Here is a 17,169-nt window from a genome sequence, read left to right as displayed (position 1 = left end):
GGGCGCTACTATCAGGGACTTAATTAGCAGGGTCATTATGAAGGGAGATGAGTAGAAAGGTGTTTGTTAACATTACACTTGAACTTCTGCATATCAGTGCAGTTGGGAAAGCAGAATCCGGGATGGGAATTCCAAAGACCCGCAGTTCTGGGGAAGAAACTATTGGAGTAAAAGGCTTTCTTGCACCTAGGTATCTCTACTGTAAAGGGATGCGGCTTAGTAGCTTGTCGAGTTTGTCGGGGGTAGTTACGTCGGGGAGGTACAAGTGTTTGCAGTTCGTCAGAGCATTCACCATTAAAGTATTTGTAGAACAGGCAGAGGGACGCAACATCTCATCGATGGGACAAAGGCTGAAGCCTAGATGACAGTTCAGGACCTATCAGGTTGGCGACTCTCTTTTGAACCCTGGCCAGGAGCGAGAGACAAGCAGCAGATGCACCAACTCAGATGTGACAACAGTACTCCATACATGGGCGAATGGTGGCCTTATAGAGGTAGAGGATACTGTCAGGCGTAAGTAGTTTTCTAGCACGGTAGAGGGAGCCAACCTTCCTTGCATCAGCCTTGGCAATGCTCTCAATGTATCTATTCCAGTTCATATTCCCTGTAAATGTTAGGCCGAGGAGTTTAAAAGAAGTACTTTTAGGCAATGTGTTCTTGGCCATTGCTATTGGTGGTAGAGAAGGTTTCTTGTAGTTATTGAAGGAAACAAGCTTAGTCCTAGCAGCAGTGAATGTGACCATCCATTTTTGTCCCCATTCCACTACAGATTGGAGATCATCCTCTAGTGTTTCTGCCATTTCCTTGGATATGTGTTCATTTGTTTTCCCCTCATATCTGTTATAGAGAGTGGTGTCATCAGCAAATATACCCATCTCCGAAACAATTTTATCAGGGAGGCCATTTATGAATATCAGGAATAATAGAGGTCCAAGGATAGACCCCTGAGGTACACCCGCATTTATATCATATTGTTTAGATGTACGACCGTCGAGGACAACTTGGATTTTTTTCTTACTTAAGAAGGATTTATTTACATTATGAATTCTTCCAGTGATTATATATATATATATATATATATATATATATATATATATATATATATATGGTGTGTATGTGCATATATACGTATATATATATATATATATATATAGTTAGAGCTTTAAAACTATAAAAAAAAACTATTTATTCGTTTGCAAATCATTAAGTCAGTAAGTCAATTAATCTCTTGTATCGTTGAACAGTTTTACTTATATGAGCAAACAATACTACCAATGCTTGTAAACTTGTTTACCATGAAATACTGTTTCGGGTATATATATATATATATATATATATATATATATATATATATATATATATATATATATATATATATATATGTCTCTATATATATCCCTCTCTCTCTCTCTATCTATATATGTATATATATATATATATATATACAAGTAGTTCATAAAACATGCTAAAACCACTTTGAAAAAGAATTAAAAACATATTTAATTTTAAAAAGGAAATACTAAATAAGTGGATACTCCTTTATCCGCGGAGTTTCGAAGAAATACTTTCCCTCTCATCAGAGGGTAGGATTTAGCAAAATGTGTTTTAAAAATTGCCAATGCATGAATCTTTTAGTCGTTCGAAACAGATAAATAAATAAATAATGATAAATGATTCAAAGCGTTCAATAATTTTCTATAAGTATTTATTTACTTGACTTTAAATGGTAAGTTTTCCTTAAATAATTTTGAGGACACCCGGCATTCTAAAAAGGCAACTCTTTATTCTTTTGTTTACCGTTTGATTTTAATTAGCCTTTGTTTTTGTATTTTGTTTTGAATCAGTATTTTGAATTTAATTGGAATTCATTATTGAGATGAGTATTATTTATTAATTTATTTATTGCGGACTATTACCCACATCTTTTCTTAGTTGCTGCTTCACGACGTTTCGGCCTACTATTCCTCTAGCCTTCGTCAGGTGGTAACCGCGACGGGACAGGAACTCTGAATCTCCTAACAGCATTATTAGCAATTACTGCCATCCATAGTTGTTGTAGTCTCACCACGTTTTGGCCAAGTAAGCCTCTTGACAAAGGCCAGAGGAATAGTTGGTACATACGGCGTGAAACAACAACTAAGAAACGATGAGAATAATAATCTAGCAATCCGATAGAAAAATATATTTTGAGTAGAAGGTTTTCCGGGGTCTAGGGAGCTCAACAGTTGAATGGTGGGATTTTTTCTAAGGCGGGAGTATTTAGTTCGTTTATAAGAAAATATATTTTAAATATGGAAACGTAGTTGTGGTGCTGGCCATTACAATTATCTGTAAATAAACCGAAGTGCTCAAATAAAAATGACAAATTATATAATACAATACAATATACGGTGAAAAGGAACTCATACTCATACACCCGAGATTACAGTCTCTCATTATACACCATTTCTAGATTTGTAGTCAAAAGAAGCGGTGATTCCTTCAATTTTTTGTCTAGTTTTGCTTTGAAACTGTGTAGTGACTCTGCAGATACCACTTCTTCAAGCAGCTTGTTCCGCAAAAAGTCACGTGTGCTTAGACACACCCAGCAGCCCCCTTCCGATGTCGCTGCTTAACCAAACACAAGGAATATCCACGGGTCTTACAGTATTGTTTCAAAGGAAGCATTTTGAGACAGCTCACGTTGTATCCCCATGCAGGTAATTATGCAATAAAAAAATCTAAATACTTTTTGAGACGTAGCAGACCAAACATAATTGTAAGCACACCCGAGAGGTTGAATTTTGTTAAAAGCTTACTACTAGCTAACAGAATATTTACAAAAGATGGAATTTCTAAAAGAATAACTGGGATAGTCTGGTTTTAGAAAACAGATACATTATACACGATCACCTTTCATTCCTTTGTAGATCAGTTAGAGGTCAATTAAGTAGATTTGGTAAACAGAATAGAATCAGTAGAAACTGGCTAAAACATACGAGGTGCCTTCAATAATTTTCCAGACTTTTTCATATTGGCAATTTAATTGAAAGTACACACATTAAACTCTAGTCTTTCGAAGTAATCTCCTCCGGCCGCAAGCAGATGTCTGAAAAGTACCGTTGAACTCTTTCATCTCCTCAATTGTCTCATAACGATAGCCTTTAAGGTTTATCTTGAGCTTAGAGTAATACGGCACAATTACGTTGATACACTGGTTCTCCCCAGACCACCGAAGTTAAGCAACGTTGAGCCTGGCTAGTATCAGATGGGCGACCATTTGGGAAGGCTAGGCGCTGTATGTACCTTCTGGGAATGTTGGGCGTGGGGCCCGCATCCTCACCCTGTAAAAAGAACTCCTCGCTACAAAAACATCTGCAAAAATTTGTAGATGGCCTATGCCCCTCCAGGGGCTCAAGGGATATGGATGAGTTTAGAGTGAGCAAAAGTCATAGGAAGTAAAGTCTGAACTATAGTGAGGATAAGGGATTGTCTTAATGCCCATCTTGTTCAAATAGTCCGTCAAAAGGATAGAGTTGTTGACTGGTGCATTCGCTGAAATATTCTGCATCTTTGGTTCCTTGCGAATAACTTTTTGGTCAGTCTTCACACTAACATTAAACCGTGCACGTATTGTCTTGACATGACGGCTCTTATCCATGAAATTATTTATTTCCCATATCAACTCTAGAGTTTTTACTTTCTGAGTCCTTCCACAACTCCCATCATCCCTTTCAGACTTCCTGTTTTCCTTGAATCTCTTATGCCACTCAAAAACAAATGCTCGATTCATGAAAGATCGTCCAAAAGCAGTCTTTTTTTTTTACATGGATGTCACCACTTATCAAGGCTCGGAAGCCACTCGGGGATAAGGGTTATTACGTGTACAGTAATCAATGGGATAGTATCATAGTAATCGTTAGTATTGGAGATTTGATAAAGTGTGTTACTTAAGGGGGCGTTTCATCAGGAATTTGTTTATGTTGGACTTGACATCCAAGTTGTAGTCAGGTGGTAAACAGGAAAATGGAAGACAGTTCCACAGGTGTTCACTTCTAAGAAAGAAGCTTTGTTCATGGAATCTACGTTTTGATTTAGGCACTGATAAAGAGTGGGGGAAATTAATGACAGTGGTTTCAGTTAGACGGGTGTTTATCGTGAAAGATTGGTGAGGAGAGACCAGAGATGTGAGCTCAGACGAGCACTTGCCAGGGAAATAACGATAAAACAAAGACAGGCTCGCAACGTCTCTTCTGTGGGAGAGAGGTTGCAGGGAAGAGAAAAGAGAAGCCTCCACGTGTCTGTGGCATTTTTCTAAGTTTAACACAGAATTTTATTCGTTTTTCTAAAGTATCCTCAAGTCCAGATTGCAGTTTTTAAAATCACCAAGTGTGACAATCAGGCTTTGGTAGCTGTATATGTTCATTTGACCTTAAAATCGAAAACATTGGTCATTCATCTCATGAGATGTATAGCAATAATATAATGAATTTTCAAGAATCGTGGACAATTGTTAATGCCATCCGCAAAAAGTCCGGAAACTAGTGAAAGGTGCCTCGTACATTTAAATTATTTACTTTTTAGAATCTTGTGCTTATGTGTGAAATAACACAGTTGTTGATTGGTCACAAAACAAAACAAAAAATTCTTACTTGATTTTCAGGCAGATTGAACAATAAATGATATTCGGTTTGCATGATTAAAAACATCTCAGAATTGGCAACATATATTTTAAACATCTATATTATACCAGCAGACTCAACGTTGTCCAGAATTTAATAGGAATCAAAAGATGTTTCACCCTCCAATAATTTTATTGTCGCCGAAATCCATTTTTCAATTACATCGATTGAATGTCTGCTCTAGTTAGAGGCCCCCGTACTTTACCGAGAGTAAGTTAACATACCTCAAATACAGGTTTGTTAATGCGTTTGTTTTTGATAGAAAATTTATAATAGCAGTAATTTCTTTTAAAATAAGAGGAATAGTTGTGTGTAAAGCTTGTGTGTGTGTAGACGATGACCTTAAATTTTCTGAGATCAGTTGGATGTCAAATGATTAGGAAATCAGTTCAAATATTGATTTGGTCGCTGGGGAGGCTTACGTTTGTTGGTCTGTGGCACTCATGATTAAAAAACATGGTCGGAACTTTTGGCTTGTTGAACCGAAATAGATTTGTTTTTGCGTGATTCTAAATATTGCATTAGTCAAACTTGGTTCATGGCAATATATATTTGTCAACAACTTTATTAGATTTCTTATAGTCTGTCTCTCTGTTCGTTCTACTTTATCCGTAAAAAGCAACTGAGCCGATTTCACTTAAATCTTGTATGCATCCTTGTTATGATAAGGTTCAGAGAAATAATTATTTTCATATCCGTCCGATGCAAAGTTCGGGATTAGTAGGGGATAATAGGAACTAGGAACTACAATACAACGGTTATTTTAGAAATGTTCTTGATGAAAGTCCGTACATTGTTATGATAAGGTGCAAGAAACCACTTATAATGAAAAATTCTGAAATTAATAAGGATTTATAGAGGTTAGTAAATGAACAGTTATAGAGGTTAGTAAATGAAAAATTATAGAGGTTAGTAAATGAAAAATTATAGAGGTTAGTAAATGAAAAATTATAGAGGTTAGTAAATGAAAAATTATAGAGGTTAGTAAATGAAAAATTATAGAGGTTAGTAAACGAAAAATTATAGAGGTTAGTAAATAAAAAATTATAGAGGTTAGTAAATGAAAAATTATAGAGGTTAGTAAATAAAAAATTATAGAGGTTAGTAAATGAAAAATTATAGAGGTTAGTAAATGAAAAATTATAGAGGTTAGTAAATGAAAAATTATAGAGGTTAGTAAACGAAAAATTATAGAGGTTAGTAAACGAAAAATTATAGAGATTAGTAAATGAAAAATTATAAAGGTTAGTAAATGAAAAATTATAGAGGTTAGTAAATGAAAAATTATAGAGATTAGTAAATGAAAAATTATAGAGGTTAGTAAATGAAAAATTATAGAGGTTAGTAAATTAAAAATTATAGAGGTTAGTAAATGAAAAATTATAGAGATTAGTAAACGAAAAATTATAGAGGTTAGTAAATGAAAAATTATAGAGGTTAGTAAACGAAAAATTATAAAGGTTAGTAAATGAAAAATTATAGAGGTTAGTAAATGAAAAATTATAGAGATTAGTAAATGAAAAATTATAGAGGTTAGTAAATGAAAAATTATAGAGGTTAGTAAATGAAAAATTATAGAGGTTAGTAAATGAAAAATTATAGAGGTTAGTAAATGAAAAATTATAGAGGTTAGTAAATGAAAAATTATAGAGATTAGTAAACGAAAAATTATAGAGATTAGTAAATGAAAAATTATAGAGGTTAGTAAATGAAAAATTATAGAGGTTAGTAAATGAAAAATTATAGAGGTTAGTAAACGAAAAATTATAAAGGTTAGTAAATGAAAAATTATAGAGGTTAGTAAATGAAAAATTATAAAGGTTAGTAAATGAAAAATTATAAAGATTAGTAAATGAAAAATTATAGAGGTTAGTAAATGAAAAATTATAGAGGTTAGTAAATGAAAAATTATAGAGGTTAGTAAATGAAAAATTATAGAGGTTAGTAAATGAAAAATTATAGAGGTTAGTAAATGAAAAATTATAGAGGTTAGTAAATGAAAAATTATAGAGGTTAGTAAATGAAAAATTATAGAGGTTAGTAAATGAAAAATTATAGAGGTTAGTAAATGAAAAATTATAGAGGTTAGTAAATGAAAAATTATAGAGGTTAGTAAATGAAAAATTATAGAGGTTAGTAAATGAAAAATTATAGAGGTTAGTAAATGAAAAATTATAGAGGTTAGTAAATGAAAAATTATAGAGGTTAGTAAATGAAAAATTATAGAGATTAGTAAACGAAAAATTATAGAGATTAGTAAATGAAAAATTATAGAGGTTAGTAAATGAAAAATTATAGAGGTTAGTAAATGAAAAATTATAGAGGTTAGTAAACGAAAAATTATAAAGGTTAGTAAATGAAAAATTATAGAGGTTAGTAAATGAAAAATTATAAAGGTTAGTAAATGAAAAATTATAAAGATTAGTAAATGAAAAATTATAGAGGTTAGTAAATGAAAAATTATAGAGGTTAGTAAATGAAAAATTATAGAGGTTAGTAAATGAAAAATTATAGAGGTTAGTAAATGAAAAATTATAGAGGTTAGTAAATGAAAAATTATAGAGGTTAGTAAATGAAAAATTATAGAGGTTAGTAAATGAAAAATTATAGAGGTTAGTAAATGAAAAATTATAGAGGTTAGTAAATGAAAAATTATAGAGATTAGTAAATGAAAAATTATAAAGGTTAGTAAATGAAAAATTATAGAGGTTAGTAAATGAAAAATTATAGAGATTAGTAAATGAAAAATTATAGAGGTTAGTAAATGAAAAATTATAGAGATTAGTAAATGAAAAATTATAGAGGTTAGTAAATGAAAAATTATAAAGGTTAGTAAATGAAAAATTATAGAGGTTAGTAAATGAAAAATTATAGAGGTTAGTAAATGAAAAATTATAGAGGTTAGTAAATGAAAAATTATAAAGGTTAGTAAATGAAAAATTATAGAGATTAGTAAACGAAAAATTATAGAGGTTAGTAAATGAAAAATTATAGAGATTAGTAAATGAAAAATTATAGAGGTTAGTAAATGAAAAATTATAAAGGTTAGTAAATGAAAAATTATAGAGGTTAGTAAATGAAAAATTATAGAGGTTAGTAAATGAAAAATTATAGAGGTTAGTAAATGAAAAATTATAAAGGTTAGTAAATGAAAAATTATAGAGGTTAGTAAATGAAAAATTATAGAGATTAGTAAATGAAAAATTATAAAGGTTAGTAAATGAAAAATTATAGAGATTAGTAAACGAAAAATTATAGAGGTTAGTAAATGAAAAATTATAGAGGTTAGTAAATGAAAAATTATAGAGATTAGTAAATGAAAAATTATAGAGGTTAGTAAATGAAAAATTATAGAGGTTAGTAAATGAAAAATTATAGAGATTAGTAAATGAAAAATTATAGAGGTTAGTAAATGAAAAATTATAGAGATTAGTAAATGAAAAATTATAGAGATTAGTAAATGAAAAATTATAGAGGTTAGTAAATGAAAAATTATAGAGATTAGTAAATGAAAAATTATAAAGGTTAGTAAATGAAAAATTATAGAGATTAGTAAATGAAAAATTATAGAGGTTAGTAAATGAAAAATTATAGAGATTAGTAAATGAAAAATTATAGAGGTTAGTAAATGAAAAATTATAGAGATTAGTAAATGAAAAATTATAGAGATTAGTAAATGAAAAATTATAGAGGTTAGTAAATGAAAAATTATAGAGATTAGTAAATGAAAAATTATAAAGGTTAGTAAATGAAAAATTATAGAGATTAGTAAATGAAAAATTATAGAGGTTAGTAAATGAAAAATTATAGAGATTAGTAAATGAAAAATTATAGAGGTTAGTAAATGAAAAATTATAAAGGTTAGTAAATGAAAAATTATAGAGGTTAGTAAATGAAAAATTATAGAGGTTAGTAAATAGAAAAATTATAGAGGTTAGTAAATGAAAAATTATAAAGGTTAGTAAATGAAAAATTATAGAGATTAGTAAACGAAAAATTATAGAGGTTAGTAAATGAAAAATTATAGAGATTAGTAAATGAAAAATTATAAAGGTTAGTAAATGAAAAATTATAGAGATTAGTAAATGAAAAATGATAGAGGTTAGTAAATGAAAAATTATAGAGGTTAGTAAATGAAAAATTATAGAGGTTAGTAAATGAAAAATTATAAAGGTTAGTAAATGAAAAATTATAAAGGTTAGTAAATGAAAAATTATAGAGGTTAGTAAATGAAAAATTATAGAGGTTAGTAAATGAAAAATTATAGAGGTTAGTAAATGAAAAATTATAAAGGTTAGTAAATGAAATATTATAGAGATTAGTAAATGAAAAATTATAGAGATTAGTAAATGAAAAATTATAGAGGTTAGTAAATGAAAAATTATAGAGATTAGTAAATGAAAAATTATAGAGGTTAGTAAATGAAAAATTATAAAGGTTAGTAAATGAAAAATTATAGAGGTTAGTAAATGAAAAATTATAGAGGTTAGTAAATGAAAAATTATAGAGATTAGTAAATGAAAAATTATAGAGGTTAGTAAATGAAAAATTATAGAGATTAGTAAATGAAAAATTATAGAGGTTAGTAAATGAAAAATTATAGAGGTTAGTAAATGAAAAATTATAGAGGTTAGTAAATGAAAAATTATAAAGGTTAGTAAATGAAAAATTATAGAGGTTAGTAAATGAAAAATTATAGAGATTAGTAAATGAAATATTATAAAGGTTAGTAAATGAAAAATTATAGAGATTAGTAAATGAAAAATTATAGAGATTAGTAAATGAAAAATTATAGAGGTTAGTAAATGAAAAATTATAGAGATTAGTAAATGAAAAATTATAGAGGTTAGTAAATGAAAAATTATAAAGGTTAGTAAATGAAAAATTATAGAGGTTAGTAAATGAAAAATTATAGAGGTTAGTAAATGAAAAATTATAGAGGTTAGTAAATGAAAAATTATAGAGGTTAGTAAATGAAAAATTATAGAGATTAGTAAATGAAAAATTATAGAGGTTAGTAAATGAAAAATTATAAAGGTTAGTAAATGAAAAATTATAGAGGTTAGTAAATGAAAAATTATAGAGATTAGTAAATGAAAAATTATAGAGGTTAGTAAATGAAAAATTATAGAGGTTAGTAAATGAAAAATTATAGAGATTAGTAAATGAAAAATTATAGAGGTTAGTAAATGAAAAATTATAGAGATTAGTAAATGAAAAATTATAGAGGTTAGTAAATGAAAAATTATAGAGGTTAATAAACGAAAAATTATAGAGATTAGTAAATGAAAAATTAAAGAGATTAGTAAATGAAAAATTATAGAGGTTAGTAAATGAAAAATTATAGAGATTAGTAAATGAAAAATTATAGAGGTTAGTAAATGAAAAATTATAAAGGTTAGTAAATGAAAAATTATAGAGGTTAGTAAATGAAAAATTATAGAAGTTAGTAAATGAAAAATTATAGAGGTTAGTAAATGAAAAATTATAGAGGTTAGTAAATGAAAAATTATAGAGATTAGTAAATGAAAAATTATAGAGATTAGTAAATGAAAAATTATAGAGGTTAGTAAATGAAAAATTATAGAGATTAGTAAATGAAAAATTATAGAGATTAGTAAATGAAAATTATAGAGGTTAGTAAATGAAAAATTATAGAGGTTAGTAAATGAAAAATTATAGAGGTTAGTAAATGAAAAATTATAGAAGTTAGTAAATGAAAAATTATAGAGATTAGTAAATGAAAAATTATAGAGATTAGTAAATGAAAAATTATAGAGGTTAGTAAATGAAAAATTATAGAGGTTAGTAAATGAAAAATTATAGAGATTAGTAAATGAAAAATTATAAAGGTTAGTAAATGAAAAATTATAGAGGTTAGTAAATGAAAAATTATAAAGGTTAGTAAATGAAAAATTATAGAGGTTAGTAAATGAAAAATTATAGAGGTTAGTAAATGAAAAATTTATAGAGGTTAGTAAATGAAAAATTATAGAGGTTAGTAAATGAAAAATTATAGAGATTAGTAAATGAAAAATTATAGAGATTAGTAAATGAAAATAATAGAGGTTAGTAAATGAAAAATTATAGAGATTAGTAAATGAAAAATTTTAGAGGTTAGTAAATGAAAAATTATAAAGGTTAGTAAATGAAAAATTATAGAGATTAGTAAATGAAAAATTATAGAGGTTAGTAAATGAAAATTATAGAGGTTAGTAAATGAAAAATTATAGAGGTTAGTAAATGAAAAATTATAGAGGTTAGTAAATGAAAAATTATAGAGATTAGTAAATGAAAAATTATAGAGGTTAGTAAATGAAAAATTATAGAGATTAGTAAATGAAAAATTATAGAGGTTAGTAAATGAAAAATTATAGAGGTTAGTAAATGAAAAATTATAGAGGTTAGTAAATGAAAAATTATAGAGGTTAGTAAATGAAAAATTATAGAGATTAGTAAATGAAAAATTATAGAGGTTAGTAAATGAAAAATTATAGAGGTTAATAAACGAAAAATTATAGAGATCAGTAAATGAAAAATTATAGAGATTAGTAAATGAAAAATTATAGAGGTTAGTAAATGAAAAATTATAGAGATTAGTAAATGAAAAATTATAGAGGTTAGTAAATGAAAAATTATAAAGGTTAGTAAATGAAAAATTATAGAGGTTAGTAAATGAAAAATTATAGAAGTTAGTAAATGAAAAATTATAGAGGTTAGTAAATGAAAAATTATAGAGGTTAGTAAATGAAAAATTATAGAGATTAGTAAATGAAAAATTATAGAGATTAGTAAATGAAAAATTATAGAGGTTAGTAAATGAAAAATTATAGAGATTAGTAAATGAAAAATTATAGAGATTAGTAAATGAAAAATTATAGAGGTTAGTAAATGAAAAATTATAGAGGTTAGTAAATGAAAAATTATAGAGGTTAGTAAATGAAAAATTATAGAAGTTAGTAAATGAAAAATTATAGAGATTAGTAAATGAAAAATTATAGAGATTAGTAAATGAAAAATTATAGAGGTTAGTAAATGAAAAATTATAGAGGTTAGTAAATGAAAAATTATAGAGATTAGTAAATGAAAAATTATAGAGGTTAGTAAATGAAAAATATAGAGATTAGTAAATGAAAAATTATAGAGGTTAGTAAATGAAAAATTATAGAGGTTAGTAAATGAAAAATTATAGAGGTTAGTAAATGAAAAATTATAGAGGTTAGTAAATGAAAAATTATAGAGGTTAGTAAATGAAAAATTATAGAGGTTAGTAAATGAAAAATTATAGAGATTAGTAAATGAAAAATTATAAAGGTTAGTAAATGAAAAATTATAGAGATTAGTAAATGAAAAATTATAGAGGTTAGTAAATGAAAAATTATAGAGATTAGTAAATGAAAAATTATAGAGGTTAGTAAATGAAAAATTATAAAGGTTAGTAAATGAAAAATTATAAAGGTTAGTAAATGAAAAATTATAGAGGTTAGTAAATGAAAAATTATAAAGGTTAGTAAATGAAAAATTATAGAGGTTAGTAAATGAAAAATTATAGAGGTTAGTAAATGAAAATTTATAGAGGTTAGTAAATGAAAAATTATAAAGGTTAGTAAATGAAAAATTATAGAGATTAGTAAATGAAAAATTATAGAGATTAGTAAATGAAAAATTATAGAGGTTAGTGAATGAAAAATTATAGAGATTAGTAAATGAAAAATTATAGAGGTTAGTAAATGAAAAATTATAAAGGTTAGTAAATGAAAAATTATAGAGATTAGTAAATGAAAAATTATAGAGGTTAGTAAATGAAAAATTATAGAGGTTAGTAAATGAAAAATTATAAAGGTTAGTAAATGAAAAATTATAGAGGTTAGTAAATGAAAAATTATAGAGGTTAGTAAATGAAAAAATTATAAAGGTTAGTAAATGAAAAATTATAGAGGTTAGTAAATGAAAAATTATAGAGGTTAGTAAATGAAAAATTATAGAGGTTAGTAAATGAAAAATTATAGAGGTTAGTAAATGAAAAATTGTAGAGATTAGTAAATGAAAAATTATAGAGGTTAGTAAATGAAAAATTATAGAGGTTAGTAAATGAAAAATTATAAATGTTAGTAAATGAAAAATTATAGAGGTTAGTAAATGAAAAATTATAGAGGTTAGTAAATGAAAAATTATAAAGGTTAGTAAATGAAAAATTATAAAGGTTAGTAAATGAAAAATTATAGAGGTTAGTAAATGAAAAATTATAGAGGTTAGTAAATGAAAAATTATAGAGATTAGTAAATGAAAAATTATAGAGGTTAGTAAATGAAAAATTATAGAGGTTAGTAAATGAAAAATTATAGAGGTTAGTAAATGAAAAATTATAGAGGTTAGTAAATGAAAAAATTATAGAGGTTAGTAAATGAAAAATTATAGAGGTTAGTAAATGAAAAATTATAAAGGTTAGTAAATGAAAAATTATAGAGGTTAGTAAATAAAAAATTATAGAGGTTAGTAAATGAAAAATTATAAAGGTTAGTAAATGAAAAAATATAAAGGTTAGTAAATGAAAAATTATAGAGGTTAGTAAATGAAAAATTATAGAGGTTAGTAAATGAAAAATTATAGAGATTAGTAAATGAAAAATTATAGAGGTTAGTAAATGAAAAATTATAGAGGTTAGTAAATGAAAAAATTATAGAGGTTAGTAAATGAAAAATTATAGAGGTTAGTAAATGAAAAATTATAGAGGTTAGTAAATGAAAAATTATAGAGGTTAGTAAATGAAAAATTATAGAGGTTAGTAAATGAAAAATTATAGAGATTAGTAAATGAAAAATTATAAAGGTTAGTAAATGAAAAATTATAGAGATTAGTAAAATGAAAAATTATAGAGGTTAGTAAATGAAAAATTATAGAGGTTAGTAAATGAAAAATTATAGAGGTTAGTAAATGAAAAATTATAGAGGTTAGTAAATGAAAAATTATAGAGGTTAGTAAATGAAAAAATTATAGAGGTTAGTAAATGAAAAATTATAGAGGTTAGTAAATGAAAAATTATAGAGGTTAGTAAATGAAAAATATAGAGGTTAGTAAATGAAAAATTATAGAGGTTAGTAAATGAAAAATTATAGAGGTTAGTAAATGAAAAATTATAGAGGTTAGTAAATGAAAAATTATAGAGGTTAGTAAATGAAAAATTATAGAGGTTAGTAAATGAAAAAATTATAGAGGTTAGTAAATGAAAAATTATAGAGGTTAGTAAATGAAAAATTATAGAGGTTAGTAAATGAAAAATTATAGAGGTTAGTAAATGAAAAAATTATAGAGGTTAGTAAATGAAAAATTATAGAGGTTAGTAAATGGAAAATTATAGAGGTTAGTAAATGAAAAATTATAGAGGTTAGTAAATGAAAAATTATAAAGGTTAGTAAATGAAAAATTATAAAGGTTAGTAAATGAAAAATTATAAAGGTTAGTAAACGAAAAATTATAGAGGTTAGTAAATGACAAATTATAAAGGTTAGTAAACGAAAAATTATAGAGATTAGTAAATGAAAAATTATAGAGGTTAGTAAATGAAAAATTATAGAGGTTAGTAAATGAAAGATTATAGAGGTTAGTAAATGAAAAATTATAGAGGTTAGTAAATGAAAAATTATAGAGGTTAGTAAATGAAAAATTATAGAGGTTAGTAAATGAAAAAATTATAGAGGTTAGTAAACGAAAAATTATAGAGGTTAGTAAATGAAAAATTATAGAGGTTAGTAAATGAAAAATGATAGAGATTAGTAAATGAAAAATTATAGAGGTTAGTAAATGAAAAATTATAGAGATTAGTAAATGAAAAATTATAAAGGTTAGTAAATGAAAAATTATAGAGGTTAGTAAATGAAAAATTATAGAGGTTAATAAATGAAAAATTATAGAGGTTAGTAAATGAAAAAATATAGAGGTTAGTAAATGAAAAATTATAGAGATTAGTAAATGAAAAATTATAGAGGTTACTAAATGAAAAATTATAGAGATTAGTAAATGAAAAATTATAGAGATTAGTAAATGAAAAATTATAGAGGTTAGTAAATGAAAAATTATAGAGGTTAGTAAATGAAAAATTATAGAGGTTAGTAAATGAAAAATTATAGAGGTTAGTAAAATGAAAAATTATAGAGGTTAGTAAATGAAAAATTATAGAGATTAGTAAATGAAAAATTATAGAGGTTAGTAAATGAAAAAATTATAGAGGTTAGTAAATGAAAAATTATAGAGGTTAGTAAATGAAAAATTATAGAGGTTAGTAAATGAAAAATTATAGAGGTTAGTAAATGAAAAATTATAGAGGTTAGTAAATGAAAAATTATAGAGGTTAGTAAATGAAAAATTATAGAGGTTAGTAAATGAAAAATTATAGAGATTAGTAAATGAAAAATTATAGAGATTAGTAAATGAAAAATTATAGAGGTTAGTAAATGAAAAATTATAGAGGTTAGTAAATGAAAAATTATAGAGGTTAGTAAATGAAAAATTATAGAGGTTAGTAAATGAAAAATTATAGAGATTAGTAAATGAAAAATTATAGAGGTTAGTAAATGAAAAATTATAGAGGTTAGTAAATGAAAAAATTATAGAGGTTAGTAAATGAAAAATTATAAAGGTTAGTAAATGAAAAATTATAGAGGTTAGTAAATGAAAAATTATAGAGGTTAATAAACGAAAAATTATAGAGGTTAGTAAATGAAAAATTATAGAGGTTAGTGAATGAAAAATTATAGAGATTAGTAAATGAAAAATTATAGAGGTTAGTAAATGAAAAAATTATAGAGATTAGTAAATGAAAAATTATAGAGGTTAGTAAATAAAAAATTATAGAGGTTAGTAAATGAAAAATTATAAAGGTTAGTAAATGAAAAATTATAGAGGTTAGTAAATGAAAAAATTATAGAGATTAGTAAATGAAAAATTATAGAGGTTAGTAAATGAAAAATTATAGAGGTTAGTAAATGAAAAATTATAGAGGTTAGTAAATGAAAAATTATAGAGGTTAGTAAATGAAAAATTATAGAGGTTAGTAAATGAAAAATTATAGAGATTAGTAAATGAAAAAATTATAGAGGTTAGTAAATGAAAAATTATAGAGGTTAGTAAATGAAAAATTATAGAGGTTAATAAACGAAAAATTATAGAGGTTAGTAAATGAAAAATTATAGAGGTTAGTAAATGAAAAATTATAGAGGTTAGTAAATGAAAAATTATAGAGATTAGTAAATGAAAAATTATAGAGGTTAGTAAATGAAAAATTATAGAGGTTAGTAAATGAAAAATTATAGAGGTTAGTAAATGAAAAATTATAGAGGTTAGTAAATGAAAAATTATAGAGGTTAGTAAATGAAAAATTATAGAGGTTAGTAAATGAAAAATTATAGAGGTTAGTAAATGAAAAATTATAGAGGTTAGTAAATGAAAAATTATAGAGATTAGTAAATGAAAAATTATAAAGGTTAGTAAATGAAAAATTATAGAGATTAGTAAATGAAAAATTATAGAGGTTAGTAAATGAAAAATTATAGAGGTTAGTAAATGAAAAATTATAGAGGTTAGTAAATGAAAAATTATAGAGGTTAGTAAATGAAAAATTATAGAGGTTAGTAAATGAAAAATTATAGAGGTTAGTAAATGAAAAATTATAGAGGTTAGTAAATGAAAAATTATAGAGGTTAGAAAATGAAAAATATAGAGGTTAGTAAATGAAAAATTATAGAGGTTAGTAAATGAAAAATTATAGAGGTTAGTAAATGAAAAATTATAGAGGTTAGTAAATGAAAAATTATAGAGGTTAGTAAATGAAAAATTATAGAGGTTAGTAAATGAAAAATTATAGAGGTTAGTAAATGAAAAATTATAGAGGTTAGTAAATGAAAAATTATAGAGGTTAGTAAATGAAAAATTTTAGAGGTTAGTAAATGAAAAATTATAGAGGTTAGTAAATGAAAAATTATAGAGGTTAGTAAATGAAAAATTATAGAGGTTAGTAAATGAAAAATTATAGAGGTTAGTAAATGAAAAATTATAGAGGTTAGTAAATGAAAAATTATAAAGGTTAGTAAATGAAAAATTATAAAGGTTAGTAAATGAAAAATTATAAAGGTTAGTAAACGAAAAATTATAGAGGTTAGTAAATGAAAAATTATAAAGGTAAGTAAACGAAAAATTATAGAGGTTAGTAAATGAAAAATTATAGAGGTTAGTAAATGAAAAATTATAGAGGTTAGTAAATGAAAAATTATAGAGGTTAGTAAATGAAAAATTATAGAGGTTAGTAAATGAAAAATTATAGAGGTTAGTAAATGAAAAATTATAGAGGTTAGTAAACGAAAAATTATAGAGGTTAGTAAATGAAAAATTATAGAGGTTAGTAAATGAAAAATGATAGAGATTAGTAAATGTAAAAATTATAGAGGTTAGTAAATGAAAAATTATAGAGATTAGTAAATGAAAAATTATAGAGGTTAGTAAATGAAAAATTATA

Source organism: Euprymna scolopes, chromosome 35 (assembly GCF_053919585.1).
Source record: "Euprymna scolopes isolate OS-2025 chromosome 35, ASM5391958v1, whole genome shotgun sequence".
Lineage (NCBI taxonomy): Eukaryota > Metazoa > Mollusca > Cephalopoda > Sepiida > Sepiolidae > Euprymna > Euprymna scolopes.
The sequence above is the reverse complement of the archived record's forward strand: the minus strand, read 5'-3'. Positions refer to the sequence as shown.